The sequence below is a fragment of the Wyeomyia smithii genome, chromosome 2 (genome assembly GCF_029784165.1).
Source record: "Wyeomyia smithii strain HCP4-BCI-WySm-NY-G18 chromosome 2, ASM2978416v1, whole genome shotgun sequence".
Taxonomy (NCBI): Eukaryota; Metazoa; Arthropoda; class Insecta; order Diptera; family Culicidae; genus Wyeomyia; species Wyeomyia smithii.
In genome coordinates this window covers 45,825,937-45,848,255 of record NC_073695.1, presented here as the reverse complement: position 1 = coordinate 45,848,255, position 22,319 = coordinate 45,825,937, and the positions used below count along the sequence as shown (strand labels likewise).

The following is a 22,319-nucleotide window of genomic DNA, read 5'->3' as shown; positions in this document are numbered from 1 at the left end:
ATGCATTTTTTCGGACATAACCATAGCCGTGCACAGGGGGCGATTTTGAGAACGTGAGCATTTTTTGAATTTTCAACAACTAACATTTAAACAATTCTCGATAAATCACAACAGAAACTATATGAATTATTTACATATATATCTTCATATCCAAGTTTGGAAGCAATCTGAATAATATCTGTCGCTCTGAAAGCGAGAAAATTAAAATTAGATGATTTACTGTCGCTTCGAAGCAAGAAGAGGCCATAAGCAACGATCCAGTTTAAGCGAACCCAGTTAGGAGCATGACAAATCTGCGCGAGAGCTCGAAAATAGAAATATGATAAAAAAAGTGAAAAACGTCTCACGGGTGAAGTACGTATTATTTGATTTAGATGTTAGGACAGACCATTCTTTTGTAAACGAACGATTTAGAAGCTATCAGTCAATTGTAAACGCATTTATCAGTTTATAGTAGGTATAGATTTTAAAAAATACATTTGGAAATACCACCTCAAACGAAAATCCTGCACACAGCTATGGACACAACCAACAAAAATCTTTTGCGTAACACCGTGTGGAAAACAAATTTCTTAAAACGATGAATGGCAGCGTAATTCTTTTCTAGGTAGAGAATCCACAGATGAAGCGAATATAAGGTTGCTAAAGCACGTTAATAAATCAACTTGTTGTGGGAAAACACCCACCACGGTCTCACGGGCAGCAGTGTTTAAGGAAATCCCACCAGCGCGGACGTTATTCGCGCTAAACATCTTCGTTGCACCAGCAGCTTAGTGTTTCGAATAATTTATTTGCTAGCAAGCAAATTGAAATGGCACTTTCCACCAGTTCCGCCAAAGGTACCGATTGTGGGGAGAGTTGAAAATTTACGATTCGTTTGGGTGCCCGTCTCCGGCGAACAAACTCTTTTGTTTCCCGAAAAAACTTCGTTCGCCCCACTTTCAATCTGAATGCAATTATTCTGCCAACTTACTCCGAAAATTCACCCCTTTCCAATCCAATTTCAACTAACTTTTTAACAAATTGATATCCCATCAATGGTTTCTACACAATCACCCCGCAACCGGAGAAAAATATTCTCCGAAACCACATTGTGTTGATTTCGGTTTCTTTTGTGGTTCTCCTCAATGACGGCTGACGAAACACGTTTCTTCAATTTCCTAGCAATCATTGTTCGACTGTTCAAGGAACCCGCCAGAAAGGAAGCAGAATGAGGACGCAAAAATGAAACCCTTTTCTCGGGAGAGCCACTTGGAATATTGTCATCGTCGGTAGACACAGCATCCATTCTGATGAAAGGCAGCTTCCGGTATGCCACAACTGGTATTCTACTTCCCTCTCGAGCACACACATCCACACACCCCCACCTCCCGTACAGCCTCACAATTAATCATTGATTCCAACCTTGTGCAATACATGGCTGGAGCCTGTGTCAAATGAAGCATTGAACTCCGAGGGTCCGATGCGGGCCTAGAAAACCGATTTGTCTGCACTTCCGGCCTGAATTTCGCACGGCTTCAGATCGGTACACAGCCAAGCCTTGTGTCAGTATGCGGGCCAGGAACGACGGAAATCTGATTATCATTCAACAAATCTAAAATCCCCATGTGATTAAGTATGGACTGAAATTGGATTAGCACATTTCCAGCATGCGTTTGGTTCAGCTTAATCGATGCAAAAAGAGGCCCCGTTGCACTATGGTTGTTCGTGTTTTTAGCCCTCGTCTGACGCGAGCGAGGATAGATGATTTAGCTCGTAGGTATGGCACCTGGCATGGGATTTAACAGCGAAACCATTGCTGATTCCATATCGAGAGTTTGTACGACAGGTAATCCTGCACCGTTATTCTGGGTTTGCTGTAGAATGCGTTGGTCCAGCAGAAATTTCGCGTTCCATGCTTCATCTCCGATGAAACACTTGTAAATTGACAATGGAATGATGTTTCGGGATAAATGTTGCTACTGCAAGAGTAGAAGATTACGAAGATTCAGTTTGAAAGGAAATACTAAAAAGTAAACAGCCCTATGGTTTGTATGAAACTTGGATAACAGTGTGACTTAATCAATTTGCTACAAAATGATATAATTCACAAAATTTAATAATTTCATTTAATGAAACTTTCACGACACTCCTAAATTAATTGTATGCTTATAAGCATGCAACGTGCTGCGGTAAAGTAAACATAAAATAGCATTTTCACATGGAACGCATTATCTATTTCCGAGTCTTACATTTCAGAAAATTCGAAGTGGTTGCTTGAAGTCGGTCGTTTGTGGCCGCAATACCGTTTCACCTAAACGATCTTTAGGTCCTAAAAATTGTAACAGAAGCGCAGCATGTTGCTAGTCACTTGTGCATTATTGTGTTGTACAGTGCTTTTTCGATTTTATCACAGTCAAAAAAAACTGTGGACTTGGTGAAATGATAAAAATCAGTATTTTTTATTATATTCCAATGCAATTCAACCAAAATTACCTCCATCATTTCCGCGAATCCACAGTCTCGCTAGATTCACCGGAAGTATTTTTTTGACCGTGATAAAATCGAAAAAGCACTGTAATGGTCAATGAAGGTTAGTTTGGAGCAGAGAGGCCAGATTTTTTTTCTGGAAGTAGAATACTTCTCTCAGGAAGTTCGGCTACATAGGGATGTGAAATGAAAATCTAAAACCGGAAAAAATGAACAATACGCCACGGATCCCGATGTAGTGAAGAAGGAGAAAATCCCACTTTTCTATGTGAAAAGCTTCCCGGAGGGACTACGTGAAGCAATTGTGTTTTATATCGACAAAGGACTGAAATGCACCATCCGCATGTGCACTGAGGAATACAAACTGATGGTTCCGTCGTTGAATCATTACAAGGCGGTGCAAGTGATACTGCAGAAACACGAGGTGGAATATTTCTCCCATGACATCGAAGCAGAAAAACCCCTCAAGGTTGTTCTCCGCGGTCTTCCTGACATAGAAGTTGACACCCTGTTGGAGGAACTGAAGGCAAATGGACTCAAACCAATCCAGATCCACAAGATGACAAGGCACAACAAAACTCGGAAGTACCGTGATCAATTATATCTCGTAAACCTGGAGAAAAATTCAACGTGCCTGGGGACCTGCAGTCTATTCGAGCACTTTTGCACATCATCGTAGCCTGGGAGCGCTACAAACCAGTGCATCGTGACGTCACCCAATGCGCTAACTGCCTGCTGTTTGGACACGGGATTAAAAATTGCCATATGGCGTACCGTTGCATCAAGTGTGGCCAAACGCACGCCCCCGATGCCTGCCAGCTGATGGAGACCGCCGATCCGGTGTGCGCCAACTGTGGGGCTGCCCACAAAGCAACCAGTAGAACATGCCCGAAACGCGCAGAGTTCATCGAGATTCGTAAGCGGGCCTCCACCAACAATCAACCAGGTCGCCGAAAGGTGCCTCCAAACAACACAAAGAAGTTCCCTGCCATTGGCTCCCGGCACCCCATACCTTTGCTCGCCTCGCTACCGCTGAATCCAACCACCAAACCAGTCACAGCTGCCTCTACGTATGCTGAAGCAACGACATCCGGTAGCCGTTCACCCCCACCAGGTCTCCAAGGGAACTTGTCCGCGATGACTTTCTCCCAAGCTGCAACTGGCACAACTGAAAACGAACCCATGCTCATCATGGAGCAATACGTTTCACTGGTCGTGGAGTGCATAAACACTTTTCGCAATTGCAAAAGTAGAGCTGAACAACTGCAGTCTGCGGTGATGATCGCTTACAAATATGGACCGTGAAATCATCAAGATTGCTAACTGGAACGCTTGCTCCATCTTGTTGAGCTTGTTGACTTCCTCAACGTACACAAAATAGACATTGCAGTCATCACGGAGACGCATCTCAACTTTGAGGTGAACATCTTTCTTCCCGATTTCCTATTGGTACGGCTGGATCGAGCATATTCTTCTGGAGGAGGTGTGGCTATTGCTCTTCGGAGGTCCCATTACCCTCATCGCAGCCTACTGTCCCAAGCAAGTCAACGTAAGGAACGGGACGCCAACGAATCTAAGAAGCGACATCATCAAACTGACTCGGAGGCAGGGACAGTTCATGATTGCGGGTGACCTCAACGCAAAACACCAAGCCTGGGGCAACAGTCGACGCAACCAAATCCGCCTGATCCTCTTCAACGATCTACAAGTAGGCCAATACAACATCCTAGGTCCGGCCGCTCCCACCCGGTTGAGCAGATCCGGAGTACACGCAACCATCGACCTGTTCATCTCCAATATGAGCAACATCACTAACCCGGTTGTACACCAAGAACTCAGCTCGGACCACTTCCCAGTGGTAGTCGAAGTTGGGTCCTCTGCTAATCGATTTCAAGTCTCTCGGCGTAACTACCATCGAGTCGATTGGGTGCGGTTCCAGCGATGTGTGGACAACGCAATAGACTACAGTGTCCAGCTTGAATCCTCAGATAACATCGACCAGTGTCTTCAGTCCATCGATGAGGCGTTATCCCAGGCTCGGGATCTACATGTGCCGGCTTCCAGTCTGGTGAGTAACTCTATGAACCTAGACAATACAACCAAATGGTATATCCAATTCCGTAATACTATTAGACGACAGTACCAGCGCTCTGGCCTGCCTCACCTGAAGACCAATATCAATCGTCTCAACAAAATCATCGAAGCCAGGTTGGTGGATTCAAAAAACAAACATTTTTCTCAACATCTTCGCTCCCTCCCAGTCCGTGGAAAGCCGTTCTGGAGACTTACCAAAATTTTGAAAACCAAACCGAGTCCTATTCCCCCTCTATCACCCCCAATACCAATCCCCGGTCATTTCCTTTCAACAGCATCTGAAAAAGCCAATGCACTTGGTCAGCATTTTGTCAACTCTCACTGTTTGGGTCATGCCATGGTTACCCGATCAGAAAAGCATAACTGAAATATTATAAAATTCTATCAACACGAGATACAAATAACATAACCTGATACGATTTTGTATTTTCCCATATGCTTTTGATATCAAAATTGAATCTGAATGAGTTATAGAAACAAATCCTGAAGTGAAGTTGTTCTGAGACAAATCTAATATTTCCTTCGTCTCTATCAAATCCTGTTGTTTATAACAATGGTTGTTATTATACTGTTCTATATGCTATCTAATTTTGTTAGAAAGCTGATACGTTAGTAACAAAGTTTGATATGGGTTTGATTTTAGTAGAATATTTTTTGTTATAATTTCTGTTATTTTAACACCTAACGGGATCAAATTTAATACACAACCTGAAAGGTTTTTCGCATAACAAACTAACAGCTTCTGTTACATTTTTGTTTTGTCTTTCCGATCGGGTAGCCCGCACGAGCATGCCGTCCAGGAAGTAATAACTAGAGTTGCCGATCTTCCCTCAATCCTTCCCGATGAATCTAAAACATCTGCTGATGAGGTGTTAGCTGCCATCAAGCGCACCAAGAACATGAAGGCTGCCGGCGCCGATGAGGTCCTCAACCTTGAGTTGAAAAACTTGAGTCGAGAATTTTTCGAACACCTGGCAGCGATCTTTAATAAGTGTCTGAAGCTCAGCTACTTTCCGTCTCGCTGGAAGTTAGCGAAAGTGATCCCCATCCACAAACCCGGTAAGGACCCTACCAGCGCTAAAAGCTATCGTCCCATCAGCCTATTATCGTGCATCTCGAAGTTGTTCGAAAAATTGATTCTTAACCGCTTACTAGAATTCGTGAACCAGAATAACATCTTCCTCCCAGAACAATTCGGGCTTAGACAGGGTCACTCCACCGTTCACCAACTGACTAGAGTTACTCAGATCCTAAGGCGGAACAAGTCCGTTAGTAAAACATCTGCTATGGCATTGTTGGACATCTAAAAGGCGTTCGATAATGTCTGGCATGTTGGCCTGGTGTTTAGGCTGCAGCGATTCAACTTCGCGAGCTTCCTCGTGAAGATCATCAAGAATTATCTGTCGAATAGATCATTCCAGGTCTTCATCAACAACATTCCCTCTGATACGTTTAACGTAGATGCTGGGGTTTCACAGGGTAGCCTTATTGGTCCCATCCTCTTCAACATATTTACCTCAGATGCTCCTCCCCTTCCGGGTGGTGGCATCCTGTCTATGTTTGCAGACGACACTTCCATTGTCTACAAAGGTCGAGTGATTAGAGCTTTGACGCGTAGACTACAAGAGGGTCTGGATGTTTTGTCCGACTATTTCAACAACTGGAAGATCTGCATAAATGCAGCTAAGACCCAGGCTATTATATTCCCGCATTCAAAATCAACTCGACTTGTTCCACCTGCCAATGTGAGAATCCATCTTAATAACACTACCATCGAATGGTCGAGTGAGGTTGTCTATCTTGGTCTCTCCCTGGACCAAAAGCTTCTATTTCGCTCACACGTAGAGAAAACTGTTACCAAGTGCAACATACTGACCAAATCCCTCTATTCTCTCATTAATAGAAAATCCACCCTTTCCCTAATCAACAAGCTTGCCGTTCACAAGCAAATAATTTTACCGGTCATAGAGTACGCTTTGCCTGTCTGGGAGGGCTGCGCTAAAACCCACCATCACAAACTACAGATTGTTCAGAATAAAATATTACGTATGATCCTAAACACTCCTCCGAGGACACGAAACTCTGAGATCCATCGCCTGGCTGGTCTTCAGGTGCTGAAAGAACGGAGAACAACATCGTTGACTAGGTTCAGAGAGTCCTGCGCCAGGTCACCTCACCAAATCATTCGTGAGCTGGTACCTTAATTTTAGGTTAATTTTATGTTAGTTAGTCGTAGTTAAGTAGGTTATAAAAATTTATTTTTCAATTAAAAACAAGTCCTATAAAGGAAGAACTGTAAAATTCTACACAAATAAGGTAAATCTATAGAAATAAGTAGCCAGCAAACCTCAGAACAAAGATGCAGAGTCTTGAAAGGCATAACAATTATTATGTAGACCATATGTAACCATATAAAAATATGAATAAATATACTTTGAGTTAAAAAAAAAGCCGCTCATAATAGTTCTAGACAGAGACAACAGCAATCGTCCTTCCTTAGCAGCAGCACTAGCCCTGTGGAAGGTCACCACGTCTCAGGAGCAGCGCGGTTCTTCTCAGCGTGTATCGCCAGACTGCCAATATTCCCCCCGTGTTGGGGCAGCATGAAGATTGCCATCAGGAAATCCAATTTTAAACATTAAAATGCCTTTTTCAAGGCAAATAAACAAGTCATTGAAAGTTAATTATTTTTGACAACGCAAGCAAGCATTCTGTGTTGGATCCTAGCAATTTAAATCTGTCGCGCCCGTCTAATTCACAGTGCATGTTGTCCGTGCATCTTAATTCCCCCACTGTAAGGGCAGCTCAAATGTTGCGATCTGTGCTTTCTCGAGAGGTAGCTCTGATAAAATATACAAATAAAGTAGTAGGAACCACGACAGAGCATTAGCAGAAGTGAAAAATAAATTTATCTTTAATAAGTCGATCAAATTTATCCGAAGCTGAGTAAACAGCTTCGATCATTTGCCAGTTGTAAATTGCTGACAAGTTCCTCTTTTTTTGAATACAATTTATTTGGATACGATTTGAGCAGGATTCAAAGTTTCATGTCTTGTAAACCGCATAAATAAAGTGTTGTCTGCAAGTATAAAATTTATTCCATTCCATAACCTTATTCATGCGTTAAACACTATACTGTCATGTCTGTTGATAAAATCATTATATTCATCGTTGGCTAAAACGAAGGCTTAGTGGAGAATCCTCTCGATCGGGCGAAACTTTATCATCAACAACACAAGGCACGATAGGATTCAACTTCAATTCACTGCCAATCCAATATGTACTCTAGGCAGTGGGGTAATGTTTATTTCTCCGTAAAGCCACAGCCGTTTAGCAAATCGGTCGGATTATGACTTCATTGTTCCTAAGTGCCGATGTTGCGCTGAGCCGTTTTAGAAGTGGAAAATTGGGTGCGGCTTATGTAAAATAGATTAAACTCCAGCAGCGTGTTAAATAACTTTATATCCCTCACTCAGCTCACACTGGCAGCTGGCAGCCGGAGCTGATAATATGAAGCATGTAATTTCAACTTGATTTGCCAAGTGGTGTGTTTCGCTTTGACGGCATACCGGAGCGAGGCCTAGAATGGAAAAGTTTCCGATTCCACGCTTCAATTTGCTGCCTACTCGCCCCCGATATGGCAGTGTGAAATTGCTAATAGGCCCACCTTACTGAAAAGCTAGGCTAGAGAAAGAAGATGTTACCTCATCGCGCTAGAAATGCAAATAAAAAGCGATGGGGACCAAGATTGTCACCGGAACCGAACGCCTACCTAAAGCTGATCATTGATGATTAATAATGCATTCGTTTTGAAATCGAAATTGTTGCTACCTTTCGAAGAACGAAGATGATTTAACTAACTATAAATTATAATCATGAAAGGCACATCTTCGCCTAAAAACAAGATTACCTAGATAACAAACAGCAGGGATTTGAAGCACAATACTTCCAAAACTGCTGTGAGATGAAGAGGTTGGAGGTCGGACGCTCACGGTCGGCTTCGCTCATCAAAAAAGCAATAAACGCGTTTCGCCTGAAGAAAAACCATCACGGGAAAATAATAGGATTGTTCTGACAGAAAGAAAACCCTCCCTTTCGAGAAGACAGCTTCAGACTCGTAACGCAGTAGGATTTGGTGCGGATTGGGCAAAACGTAGCGTGATAGAGGCTCGAAGAGGTTTCTTCCTTGATTGATGGCTAAATACGATTCGCTTCACATATAAAGTGGATTTTTATCCCGGTTTTGCTATCAACCGTTGTTGAACGAATATCCATCTTGTGTGTAACTTTCATTTCTACCCTAAACGTCACGCTTTCCGGAAATTGAAATATTTCAAAAATTATTACGCCAGCCACTAAATCCGATCGCATTTGTCAAAGTAAATAATTAGTTGCTCTCTGCCACCGCCAAACTGTCCGGCTCTGGTCTGCTTGTCGCGGTTAATTTGCATAATGAATACTGTTCCGTGGTCCGCAAAACCAACAACCATTGGGGGTGTCGATTGATAGTTTCGGCTTAGGACCAAATCTGGTCATCCGAGCGCATCGGATGCACTATTTTCGGTTGTTCAACCCACACAGAAGCACCGGGCATGTGCTGATGCTGGTAAAGCCGATGAGTACCGATCAGTTCCAAATTTAATAACGACACGACTGTGAGGAAGATAATTAATATCGATTAGCTAACCTCAAACAGCTAACCACAACCGCACTTGTGCCCACGTGCATAGGGCGAAAAGTTATGCTAATAACACTAGCGTAGATGGACGTTTACATTATAATCCTGGCTTTTATGCACTTTGTGGGATAAGCATACACTCCAGGCTGTTTTAATTATTTGTTCATCGGAGAACGGGTTTGATTAAGCACGAAAGTTGACAAACTAAAATTCAATATCTACTTCAGGATTCCCTCTGCGTTTGCTTCCACTTGTGATAGTTTTTTTCACTTCATGAATATCTGGTGCATTACCAATAAGGATTATGGTGTGTTTGTGTGTGTAACTTCTGCATTATTCTTTTAATCTATTTGCTGTCGAAGAATAAATTGTGTTAAATTGATTATACATTCAAATAAATCTATGCTTTTTGCTGTAGAACCACAAATAATCTTCAAAAGAGGTGTTTTTTGACGTAGAACTAAGTTTCTCAGGAAGTTTGGCTACAAAGGGATGTAAAATGAAAACTCAAATACACACTGTCCAATTTCAAATGTTAATAATCGATTAGAAAATTATCTATGCATCCGCCGAAACCCAGAAAATTGTAATTAGATTATTTGAACTATTGTACTATTGCAAATTGTCAAGCCTAGTTAAAACGCAGAATTCGACCTCTGATTGGTCACTAAATGCTTGTTTTCCCTAGCACGGTCGGCAGAATTATATACCTAGTAAACCGGAGTGGTACTATTTCCCTTTATAAGAGAATATACTCCTGTCCAATCCATCTTCTGGATAGCGACTAGGACAATCCTAACTTTGGTTTTTGGTAGGTGCATTGGCTAGTAACCTTCTCCAAAGGAAAACTCTATCATATTTCAACAACACACAACCGGTTCTAGGATGCTGGCAATCAAAGCCTGTCGGCCGTGAAATCTTCAGCGTGAGAACAGCTTTACACTGTGTTATCAAAAGAGTGCCTTCTACCCACTGTCGGGCATTACTCAGAGATGCAACCAGTATCATATCCGATATTGAAATAAACAACAAATTGTCCTTTTGAGGAATACTCCTCTGAAAAAATAATAATCTTGAGGGCTAACCAGATTTGATTGTGCTCTGGTCTTTAAACTCCCTGATTCTCCTTGTGAAGTTGACCGGCTTCCTCGCCAGTTCTAGGATGAGAGTGCCACTCACGCTCTTATCGTGGCCGCCTGCTATCTTTCGAATATAAATGATGATGATGATGACAATAGATCAGCATGTACGCTGCCAGTAAGTGCCGAGTTCCCGCCAGCCTTCTTGTCCGTCGCTATTAGCAAGCCACTCGCTAGGAGAGAACACCATAGATCCAGTGTGAAGTTGTGTAGAGGATCAAGCTGCAATCCAGGGTTGTTTGCTCGGGTGGTTTGTGATACTCTCGTACAGTTACATTACCTGCATTGTTGCATTTGACAATGATCAATAACAATAACTTTTATCCAACACTGGTAAAATAAGCCTGGAAATAATGTGGTCACACTGAAAAGATTAAATGCCGATTTGAAGCTGTTCAAAAATTTAAAATGTTGACTTTCGGTTCCTATAAAATAGCCATAAAATGCCAAATACTGCTAAATATGGGATTTTTTCTATAAAGTGGTCGCTCAGAAGCCGGACATCAACTCCAGATGCCATTTTGAAATCCAAAGTGGCAACATCAGGTGCAGCTGGGGAAGTCTTTAGTGAACTTGAATATTAACGGGTAAAAGTCGTTGTTAAAAATAGAAATTAGTACGAAAAAATATTTTATTAGTGTTAGATAAAAAGTATTTACATTGATGATGAGGTAATCTTAGCGTTTATCATTCAAAGAATTATTGTAAAGAAGAAATTTGCTTCGCTCTTATCACTCGTGGTCATGCAACACACGTGTAACACTCGAACGTTGAGCCCAATTTATTTTATAAAGATAACTTGTAGTAGTAACGATATGAGTCGTCCTAAAAAAACAACTAAGACTATCGAAATTAACAAAAATATCAGCAGCAGAAAAATATCAAGTTACTTCTATTTAAGGGGTTATATACCTTTTTAATTTTCAAAAAACCGAAAAAAAATTTATTATATTATCTTCAAATACAACATCTTGAGAACATTTTCACAAATTTTCATAAAGATCCGAGCAATAGGAAGAAAGTTAGAGCGATTTGCAGCGCGCCTCGCCACGGCCGCATAAGCTAAACTTGAAACTTTACACGCGATTATCTCGGAATAGTGTTTTCCGAAGAATGACTTTGCCATGATCCTGATTGCGGGAAAACTACTGAACCGGTTACCTTCATCTTTTTTTTTAATTTTCGTTATTAAGCTCGCCGGTCCTTAAACGATCGCTTTTTGAAACATACAGTTACATTTTGCCGCAAAAAAAATTTTAATGTAATTTTTGGCGCTCAAAACGTGCATTTTTTGGGAAAAACGTTCCCATTTGCACTGAAAACAAAATACTCATAAAAGCGATCGTTCAAGGACCCAGCACACTTCTAAACTAATGAAATAATATAAGTTTTTTGATTTCGGTTGACCCGCTGAGTCTCTATTAGGATCACCGCAAGCCTCTGCAAAAAAATAGCGTTTCGGGGAAACGGCCATTACTCCAGTAATAATTGGTATATCTCAAAATCAAACGTATTTTTTTGTTGTTGATAAACTGTACTTTCAGAAAATACCACTTTGATGTAATAAAAATGGTGCTATGCACTTAAAAATAGATTCAAACTTCCCCCATTTTTCTCGACCAAAAAGGTATATAACCCCTTAAAATAAACTCTAAAATTGGTAGTTGTTGATAGGAAACTGAACCCCGAAGCGCATACAGTGCTGTTTACGTATCTTTTCAAATGCTGATTGATTATGTATAGTCTGATTGATCAAAAAATTCAATTGAAAACAATCTGGAAATTACCAGCAAACGAAAAAAATCTACGGTACCGTGCAATGTGTTTTTTTTTTGTGTAAGATTTGGACCACTGCGACCATTGTTTTGATCTTTCGTGGTAGCAATGTGGTCATAGATAATGTTGCAGCGAAATTTTCTGCTGAATGTTGCGAGCTTTTCACTAAATTTTTTGCATCGGTGTCCCATGCAACTCCTGCCTCTGAAGTCGAAGCTGAGTTCGCTACTTCAGACGTTCTGGTGAACTGCATCAATTTGATGATCCTGCAATGGTTATCTCTGCTGCGAAAAAGCTCAAAAGCTCACATTCTCCGGCACCTGACGATATACCGTCAGTTATGTTCTGTCGTTGTGCTATTGATTTTGCTGTGCCACCTGCAGCCTTTCTCATCCGCACACTCAGCGCGGGAGTTTTCCCTGAAGTTTTGAAACAATCGTTTATGTTCCCCGTGTTCAATGCTTATCGAGGTATAATAGCGTCAAAGCTATTCGAGAATATCGTCGAAAATAAAAATAGAATAAAAAAACATAGGTTCTGTTGGCCAAACTGTCTCGTTTTGGATCTTTTTCGAGGCTGATACCGTGGATTTGGTCTTACCTGACTAGTTGTGAGTTTTGTGCAATTCAACCGAAGTGTCCCAAGGTAGCAAACTAGGTCCGCTGTTGTTCATGCTATTTTCAACGAAGTTGCATCGAAATTGCATTTGGATTGCAAACTCATTTACGCCGATGACTTGAAAATATGTTTGGTGATTCGTTCAGTTGAAGACTCAAAGCGAAGCAAAAGCAAAGCCTTGGTGGTGCTACATTCCGTATCGGAACTCGACCTTCTGTTTATTGTACACAGACTTCGCAGCCAACTGTTAAATGTACAAGACAATTGCGGGGCTAGCGCCACGATCCTACTGACACTAACAGTCTCTCCCGAGCCGAGACTCGAACCTACGACGACTGGCTTGTTAGGCCAGCATCGTACCTCGAGACCAGCTGGGAGAGTATTGAAGACTCACTGTTTGCAAAACCAAACCAGCAAACCATGGACTGACTCTCGCAACTAACTAATCGTTATCGTACCAAAATGCTCCGTCCTGACGATCTATCGCACAAAAAAAACGTTTTTACTGGATTATTGCATTATCTTCACTCTGAATGACTTGGGAGTCGTACTGGATCCAATACTATCATTTAACAACCACTACATCTCGATAATTGCCAAGGTCACTTGGTTTCATTTTAAAACTTGCCGGTTCTCAACCTTTTTTTTGTACACCTACCCCTTGGCGACATTTTTCAAATCAATTGTACCCCCTCTGGCTTGAAATGTTCTCGCAGAGTGGGAGAGAGTAGTTCAGGTTTCAAATTGAACTATGGTTTGTTTGATTGCTACAGTCATGTTTTAAGAGCAAGATTGAGCATCAAATGAAGTATTATAATGGAAAATTGCTGTGTCCGCCTTTACTGATTTTTCTTTCGCGTGCCCCCTGAAGGCTTTCGCGTACCCCAGGTTGAAAATCGCTGCTGTAGATACGTGTTGAATAAATAGGATTGAAGGCGTTCAGCGAAGATTTAGCCGGCTGGGCCTGCGTCACCTTTCTTGATGAAATCCTCTAGTTCAGCCTGAGTATAAAAACTGATGCAGACTTTTGAACATGGACTTGAAAAAAGGCGTAGAATTTAACAGTCGATGGTCGTCGTGAACATGGTGCTGGAACACGGTTTCCTTGCGAAACTTATTAAGCTGAGTCGTATGACGCTGGAGGGATCGAAATCGTGCGTGCGGATAGCTGGCGAGACATCAGCCGCGTTCGTAACGTTGGATGGACTGAAGCAGGGGGATGCGCTCTCCAACTTACTGTTCAACATCGCTCTTGAAGGAGCAGTACGAAGAGCAAAGGTGGAAAGAAACGGTACGATCATCACGAAATCTATCATGCTTCTTGGTTTTGCGGACGACATCGATATCATTGGTATCAACCGTAAGGCCGTGGAGGAGGCCTTCGTACCTTGTAAGAGGAAAGCAGCGAGATTGGGACTTGTCATTAACTCTGCCAAAACGAAGTACATGGTAGCTGGCAGAGAGCGTGGGAGTCCCCGTGGTGTTGGCGCTGAGGTGGAGATAGATGGGGAACGATTTGAAGTGGTTTACGAATTCGTTTATCTTGGGACGCTTGTGACATGTGACAACGATATGAGCCGTGAAGTGAAACGATGAGTTGCAGCTGCGAACAGGACCTTCTACGAACTACGTAACCAGCTAAGGTCCCGTAGTTTGCAAACTCGCACAAAACTAGCGCTGTATAAGACGCTGATACTCCCGGTTTCGGACATGAAGCATGGACACTGAAGGAAGCCGATCGACGAGTACTCGGAGTATTTGAGTGTAAAGTTCTGCGATCGATACTTGGCGGTAAACTAGAAGATGGAGTGTGGCGCAGACGCATGAACCACGAGTTGTACCAGGTATACAAACATGCTGATATAGTGAAGGTAATATAGCGGGGCAGGCTTCAGTGGGCTGGACATGTAGCCTGAATACCTGACGAGAGAGCCGCCAAAACTATCTTCAGTAGAGAACCAGGAAGAGGCCGTCGACTACACATACGTCAGCCTTGCGGTCATGACTGTGCACACAATTCTTGTGATTTTTTTCATAAAAAACTCAGAAACTCAAACATTTGATGAAAATGATGAAAAAAAAGTTACTCAACAAGATCTTTATGATTTCAAACTATAATTTTGTTGTTTGGCTACTCACGGATTTTTGATTTTCATATATCAGCTAAAAGAGGGTAATTTTCAAAGCAAAACGTGATTTTTTTGACGTACAATACGTCTTACGGCAACATATACAGGGGTTTAACTTCAATACAAGGATACAATATCGAAAAGCGAAAACATCGAGAGCGTCACGAAAATTGTCCAATTTCAAAAGTTTTAAACTCGGTCAGTTTCCAACCGATTTTCGTCATTTTTGCAACAATCCAAATGCAGAAATCTGTAATCTGATTGTTCGAACTCATATTCTAATGAAAATTTTTGAACCTTGTCGAAACGTAAATGTCGACCATTGATTGATCGCTTGCTGCCTTTCCCTAAAACAGACGACAGAATGGAGTACCTAGTTAGCCGGGAATGCACTCGTTGGGCTATATAAGAGACTGCTTCTCCTCAAGCAAGCTTAGTTAGTAGCAGCGATGACAATGGGCAAAAGCGGCCGTGGAGCAGCAGCGAACAACAGCGGTGGTGGTGGTGGTTAGCTGCAGTTCCTACTTTTTTCAGTTCGGCTCCCCTTCGATCTGAGTTGGACCCCACTAGCGCACACTGTTTCCAAAGCTGCAAAAACGTGATCGAAATTATTTCGACCCAAAAACGTTGATTTTAGAGTTACGGCTCTTTAGCAAAGTTGTTCCATTAATTATTCTCCATGTTATAGAAGTTTCAATTCTATGATTTATCCACTCAACAGTGAGAAACGAATTTAATTTTTCTCATTTTGGAATATAAAAATCCACTTTGTTCTGCAAAGTTTTAGCAAATTTTAAAAGAAACAACTTTTTGGAAGATATCATACTTCTATCTATCTATTTAAATAAACTTTTGTGGAATTTTCTATAGATCACTACTAAAAATCTTTTTTTGCTATTTAACTTTTTATAGTGATTTTCTAAAATTTTTCAATGTTCTATTATGCTGTTAAATATAATAAAACACACAAGTTCACCGAAGAAAGTTTACTTTTATCTCTCAATTTTATTTAGTTATTGAAGATTTTTATTAAAATAATGCACTTATTTATTTACAAATATTTGCACATGAGACTGCGAGAGACATGCCTATATCTGTATTAAATGATGTTTCACTTATACTTAAATATAGAAATGATTTAGTCTGCAGATATTTGCAGATTTTGAAGATACCTGTTAGTAAATTAGTGCATTGACTCAATAAAAATCGTCAATAACCAATGAAATATGAGAGATAAAAATAAACTTTCTTCGATGAAATTGTTTGTTTTGAGATAGCAAACAACAATGTAGAACATTGAAAAATTGTAGAAAATCACTACTAAATGTTATATGAAAAAAAAATTGATTTTTAGTTCATTAAAAATGGCGGATAGGAGTATGGTACCTTTGACAAAGTTGTTTCTCATTAAATGTGCAACAACTTTGCCGAACGAAGTGAAATTTTATATGCAAAAATGAAAAAAGTAAAATTCGTTTTCACTGTTAAGTTAATTAATCACAAAAGTTCAACTTCTATAAAATGAAGAATAATTAATGGATCAACTTTCCTGACGTCACTATGGCTCTAAAACCTAGTTTTTGGGTCAAAATAATTTCGATCACGTTTTTGCAGCTTTGGAAACAGTGTGCAGCGGTAATCTAATTCAGATATCGTTGCTTGAATACAGCCAGAAACTGAGTGAGACTCGCACCGCCAGGTGGTTTCAGAAGCCACCATCATCCAGCGTGTATGTATAATAGGGTGTGTGCATAAATATAACGTGTGTGAATATCTATAGCGTGTGTCGCTAGCGTGCGTGGCTAGCTATATAGCGCGTGTATGTCTATAGCGTGTGTGGCTTGCTATACAGCGTGCGTGGCTGTGTGTGCATGTTTATAGCGTGTCTGGGCATGTCTATAGAGTGTGTGGCTTGCTATATAGCGTGCGTGGCCTGGGTGTGCATGTCTATAGCGTGTCTGTGCATGTCTATAGCCTGTGTGGCTTGCTAAATAGCGTGTGTGGCTTGCTATATAGCGTGTGCAAGTCCAGCGTGTGGCTTGCTATATAGCGTGTGTGACTAGCTATAGCATGCCTATAGCGTGTTTGGCTTGCAGTATAGCGATTAGAATTATCATATATTGTTGCAAATAAACCACTTCATAAAAAAGCAAAGCAATGCCTTGGTGCTACATTCCGATTCTGTACTCGGCCTTCTGTTTATTTATACCCAGACTTCGCAGCCGACTTTTGAGTGTACAGGACAATTGCGGGGCTAGCGCTACGATCCTACTGACACTAACAGTCTCTCCCGAGCCGCGACTCGAACCTACGACGACTGCCTTGTTAGACCAGCATCGTACCTCGAGACACACAGGATATCATTCAGAACTAAATCAAAAAATTGCCATGTTGAGAAAACAATATTCAGTTGTCAATAAATGGCATTAACAAACATTATTGCACGCAAAACTTTTCCTTATTACTTTAGAAGCAGTAGCGCAAAATTGCCTTTTGGGTAACAAACCTATTACTTAAAAGGCAATAAAATTCTTCCCCAGTCAAGTAACAACACATACCGCCATATATTTAGCACGTGTTACGGGAGTACGACTATCTAATAATGGTCGTTTCAACCGCATGCAAGATTTTTTCTGTCATAAACTGCTCCCTTTCCATCTCAAGCAAAAAAAAAATCACACACCGTCGCATATGTTGCACATGTTACAAGTTTCTTCAATATCCAATTCATCCGGTGTGCGTGTATTAGTTCGCATACGGAGTAGAGAAAAAAAATGACAAGAGCTGCCAAGCAGCATTTTCCCCGTCATAGAGTATGCAAACGTTGATGATTTCAAAGACTTGAAATGCGTCTTGAAATAACATCACGATCTGTAAACTGCGTTAGAGAAAAACAAAAACATTCGCTTTCCTGCAAGATATCTAAAACACATGCTCATTGGTTCATGGAAACTCATTTGCACCTGTTTGAAAATACAATACTCGTGCCTATCCAGACAATATTCGCAACTTCGGCAACTCTGGTCAGACAGTATTACATATTTCCATTTCAAGTAAACACTGGGGGACGAAACGAAAGTGTTTCTAATTAGACATTTGAGGTTGACGGTTGAGATTCTGATTATGTGTGGATGAAGGGGACAAAAATGAACCTGATCGATGCATCGATACAAATGCAGCGAGGGAAGTCTTGCTAACACATGCATTGCGGTGCTTGGCTGTATGTTCTCCTCCAGAAACACATACAAGCTAAAGATGGTCGGGTTTCGTGTTTTGTAAATTTTTGAAAGTGTCGGGTTCGGATTTGAAAATTTTTAAGGTTCTGGTTTGGTGGGAAAAAAATTTTCGGGTTGGGGTCGGGTTCGGGTTTAAAAAAGGTCGGGTTTAGGTCTGAAAACCCGAAACCTGACTATATCAAATAAGCATTTTTGTAAGATGATGATGTTAAATTTCATGCAACTGCAAAAACACTAAACTGGTACAAAAAATCTATCCTTCAAAAAAAGTTTCGGGTTCGGGTCGGGTTCGGGTTTCAACCGAAAAAAAAAATTCGGGTACGGGTCGGGTACGGGTTTGAAAAATGCCAAACCCAACCATCTCTAATACAAGCGTGTGGCCGTCATAATTTTTATTACTTTTTGTTTATTACTCTTTGTGTATAATGCGCAGTCAGAAAACACAATAAGTAATAAAAAATTGCCCTAAGGTAATAAAATGTTCCCCGTTTGCGTTGGGTGTACTCTATTTTGACTTCAGCTAAGCCTCAAAGTTTACTGAGTGTATTTTAACATTTAATTGAAGAATGTTTGAGCTAGTGAGCCTGAAACACATAATTTTTCGCTCAAGTCCTACTATATGCAGCAATCAGTTATTAAATTATCTACGCTACCGCAAACTGCAAAAAATTGTTCGTATTAAACCTAGTTAACCGGGAATGCACTATTGGCCCCCTTCTATAACCTCTTCGTAGCCTAAATTAAGCTCTCTCAGTGTTACTTGATATAAAAGACAGCCCCAAAAAATTCAATTTCATTTTGTTGTTGGATGCGGCAGCAAGTGAAATTGCATAGCTGCACATAGCTTCTGCGATTGTTCATTGTCGTTACCGGTGCCGGCTATACATTAGAGTAAACGTCATCTCGAGCAGAGAGACCATTAAATTGATTAACTCCATTAAGTGTGTTCCCAAACCTATTGCAAAAAATGACCTTGACTTAAGACAGGCTGTCGTATTCTACGTTAACTCTGCGGTCGTGTCTAATAAACCAACTCTTCAATTTTTAAATTTTACATCATTGTCCTTCGATTTTTAAATGAATAATAAAAATATCTCTAAATCGCTACAAGATAGTAAGTATATGGGCGAGCTGTCAACTTTTAATTTAAATTTTTTTACCGTTTTTCCATCCAGAACTTTGTATTTCAATTTTCAATGCAGCAATGTCAAGTTTCAAGTTAAAATTAATATCAATGAAAGTTCAACTCATTATTGTATTAATAAAAAATAATGTTAATATTTCAATTTTCAAAGCTAAAATTCGAAATAACTTTGAAACAGATGCAAGTAGGAACTTTTTTTTTCTCATTTGGAAAATGTCTAATATTAATCTTTCAAAATCTTTCGTATACAAACATTGTAAAATTGTTGAAATTGCACTTTGCAATATTTTAAATATTGAAAAAATTCAACTGTTTTTTTTATTAAAATTTAGTATTTATTTGTGATTTATTTCGATCATTTGGCATTGGAACATTCATAAACCATTCCAGAAAAATACTCCTGATTCTGAAAAATGTAAGTGTACAAAGTTCAATTCCAATAAAGAATGGAAGATATTTGACGACAGATCATTTGACAAGCAAACGTTTATATGCAGAACTTCAAATCAGTTTGGTTTCCATAAAACGGTGAATATGTGTTTTCAACATGGCCTGCAGCCACTTGCAAGAAAGTAAATGTTTGTGTTTTTCTCTAATATATTGAGTGTATAAATCCTGATGTCTGTGTAACTTTGAATTCTTCACCATTTGCATACTGTATGATGGAGAATAACAATATACCTAGCAGCTCTTGTTTGAAGAGTAACATGTGCAAAATATACAATTTTTGCTTGCGTGCAGCAGGTTCTTTGTTGTAAAACGGCTAAAAATGCTTAGTAGTTAGTAAACTTCGCAAAACGAATTAATAGACTGGGAGTTCAACCGCCTACCTTCTAATCGAAACTAATGGAATTCCATCTGGTAGAACTTTCAAAGGCATCCTTATCGTCACGACCCATCAGAGCATCTTAATCAACAATTTGAACAATATTAGCATTATTCATTAGTTGAAGTATGAAAATTTTTCACAAGCAGCATTTGAGTTACCGCCTACATTTTTATCCGAAATTAAATAGCAGAGTCGAGACTCCAAGTGTGTCAAATAAACAATGTTAGGAGTGAATACTTTTCGCATATATAACATCGTCTGCACCAAGTCTAGGCTCCATCCGGTGCGTTGAACGTACTCCAAAGTTTGTTCCGTTCCGCCCGACTTAATTCTGAAGCCCGTTCCATAGTCTAGTCTGAAGGCTAGTCTATTTCGCATAGTGACACGCGATGGATGCACGGGCATTTTATTATTTTGCTTCTTTTCCTAAATTTATGATGATGGTTAAGTAAGATAGTAGACCACATTTTTATTTCACAGTGCTACGCATAGTTTTATCCTCGGCTTCATCCAGAGTTTCAAACTAATGCAGCTGGAATTTAGCGAACGAAGCCACTCTTTAAGTCAAGAGCAATCCAAAGTATCTGTCTCCAAACAATACAGTAAATTATAATAACATTTGTTTATATATAATATAACCGCAAAATGTAAGTAGATCTTTTTTGCCTGTGATTATGTTCCTATTGTACTCTGATGAGTAGAATTCCCTATTGAAGGATTTCTAACAGATTTCTTGAAAAAACAAAAAAAAAATTTAAATGGACATTAATTTACTTTGTTCAGTTCATACTTGCCATTTATCACCGTCATGTTTTTCCATATGGAAATCAGAAAAGTAATTCTTTGTCTAGTTTGTAATTGCTGCACATATTTTACAGTGACTTGTAAAACTTCATAGTGAGCTCTCAATCATCCCAAATCTGCGCGTTGCCATCGTAGGAAGTAATTTTCGAAAGGAAATTACTTGCCGTCTGAACAAAAACCCGCTTCCGACTGGTTTCCATGCGAAATCGCAGTCCCAATTCAGCGAAACAAAAAAGCTCTGCTGCACCTTCGACCCGGGAAGGATATCAATTCATTTGGCATCGACAGCATCCTTTTTCGCTTTGGCTGTATGAAAAGCAGCAACAGCACCGTCAGCGCGGTTTCCGAACGTGAAGTTTACACAGCCACATCATGCTGATAAAGTTCAATTTCCCCAAGGAGCAGCAAAGAGTTGTTGCGATGCGGATGGTCGCTTTCTTTTTTCTCTCGCGTATGATGGCGTATTTGTTTTTTGCGCTCTGGCATAAACGACTTGTTGGTTTTTCTATTCACCCCCTGCGATACGTACCCATCTCGCAACGTACACATAAAGTTGGGTGACGGAGAAGTTGGAGGTTGTGAAGGGCGCTTTATTGATTCGATTCTCCCGTTCGTTAGGGCAAGCCCACATCGAGAATCCAGGCGACGCTGCTGAAAAGCTATCGGTTTTGGTTGGGAGGTGAAGCAAAGTAGAAAACAACTTATGATTGTGGTTCGATTTCACGCTTGCCGCTGCCTGCCACCATCACGAATGATCGACGGCGAATTGAAATTCTGGAAGTCTTTCAGTCATTTGATCCGCAAAGCCCCCTCTGAGAAAGGGTCTCGAGTTTGCCGTCGGGAAACTACACGGAACGAAAGATGGATGGATCTCTTTAAAATAAAGTACATCTAATAACGATAGTTAATTTATTGATTCCTTTTTTGGGGAGGCAGGGAGAATGGGAATTCCTTCGTCGTTCGATTACTTGCTTGTCGGGGCCCGTGAATTTCATGAGATTGTTTGATTATCTAAATAGAGATATAAATTGCTGGAATCGATTCTGACTTATTCCGAGCTTTTCTTAGGGTATAATTCCTGGATTCAGCCAAATCCAATTATGTTCGAATCACTAGATTGAGATAGCCTATTAATGCTTTGATGGAGCTACACTCGGCACCAGTGATATAAATCGGAACGAACCTCCAAAGTTTGCTTTCGGTCCACTCCGTTATAATATGTTCCCAGTTCTTCTATATCTCTTTAACTATATTGATCTCAGAATTAAACCAGGAAACTACCCCGAGTAAAATCCTCACCGTTGAACCGTTTAAACGTGCGCTAATTTTCGAAAGAAAATAATCAAAATAGTGTCACAAGTGGACGTAAAAATTTATAATCTATCTTCCATAAAATCATGAAG

The 22,319-nt window shown here is 40.4% G+C and overlaps 1 protein-coding gene across 4 annotated transcripts in view; it reads right to left on the bottom strand.

Annotated features, from left to right (window-relative positions):
* Positions 1-22,319, bottom strand: part of LOC129726057 (fibrillin-1) — a 238,438-nt gene that overhangs the window by 171,576 nt on the left and 44,543 nt on the right. The window lies entirely within an intron of this gene.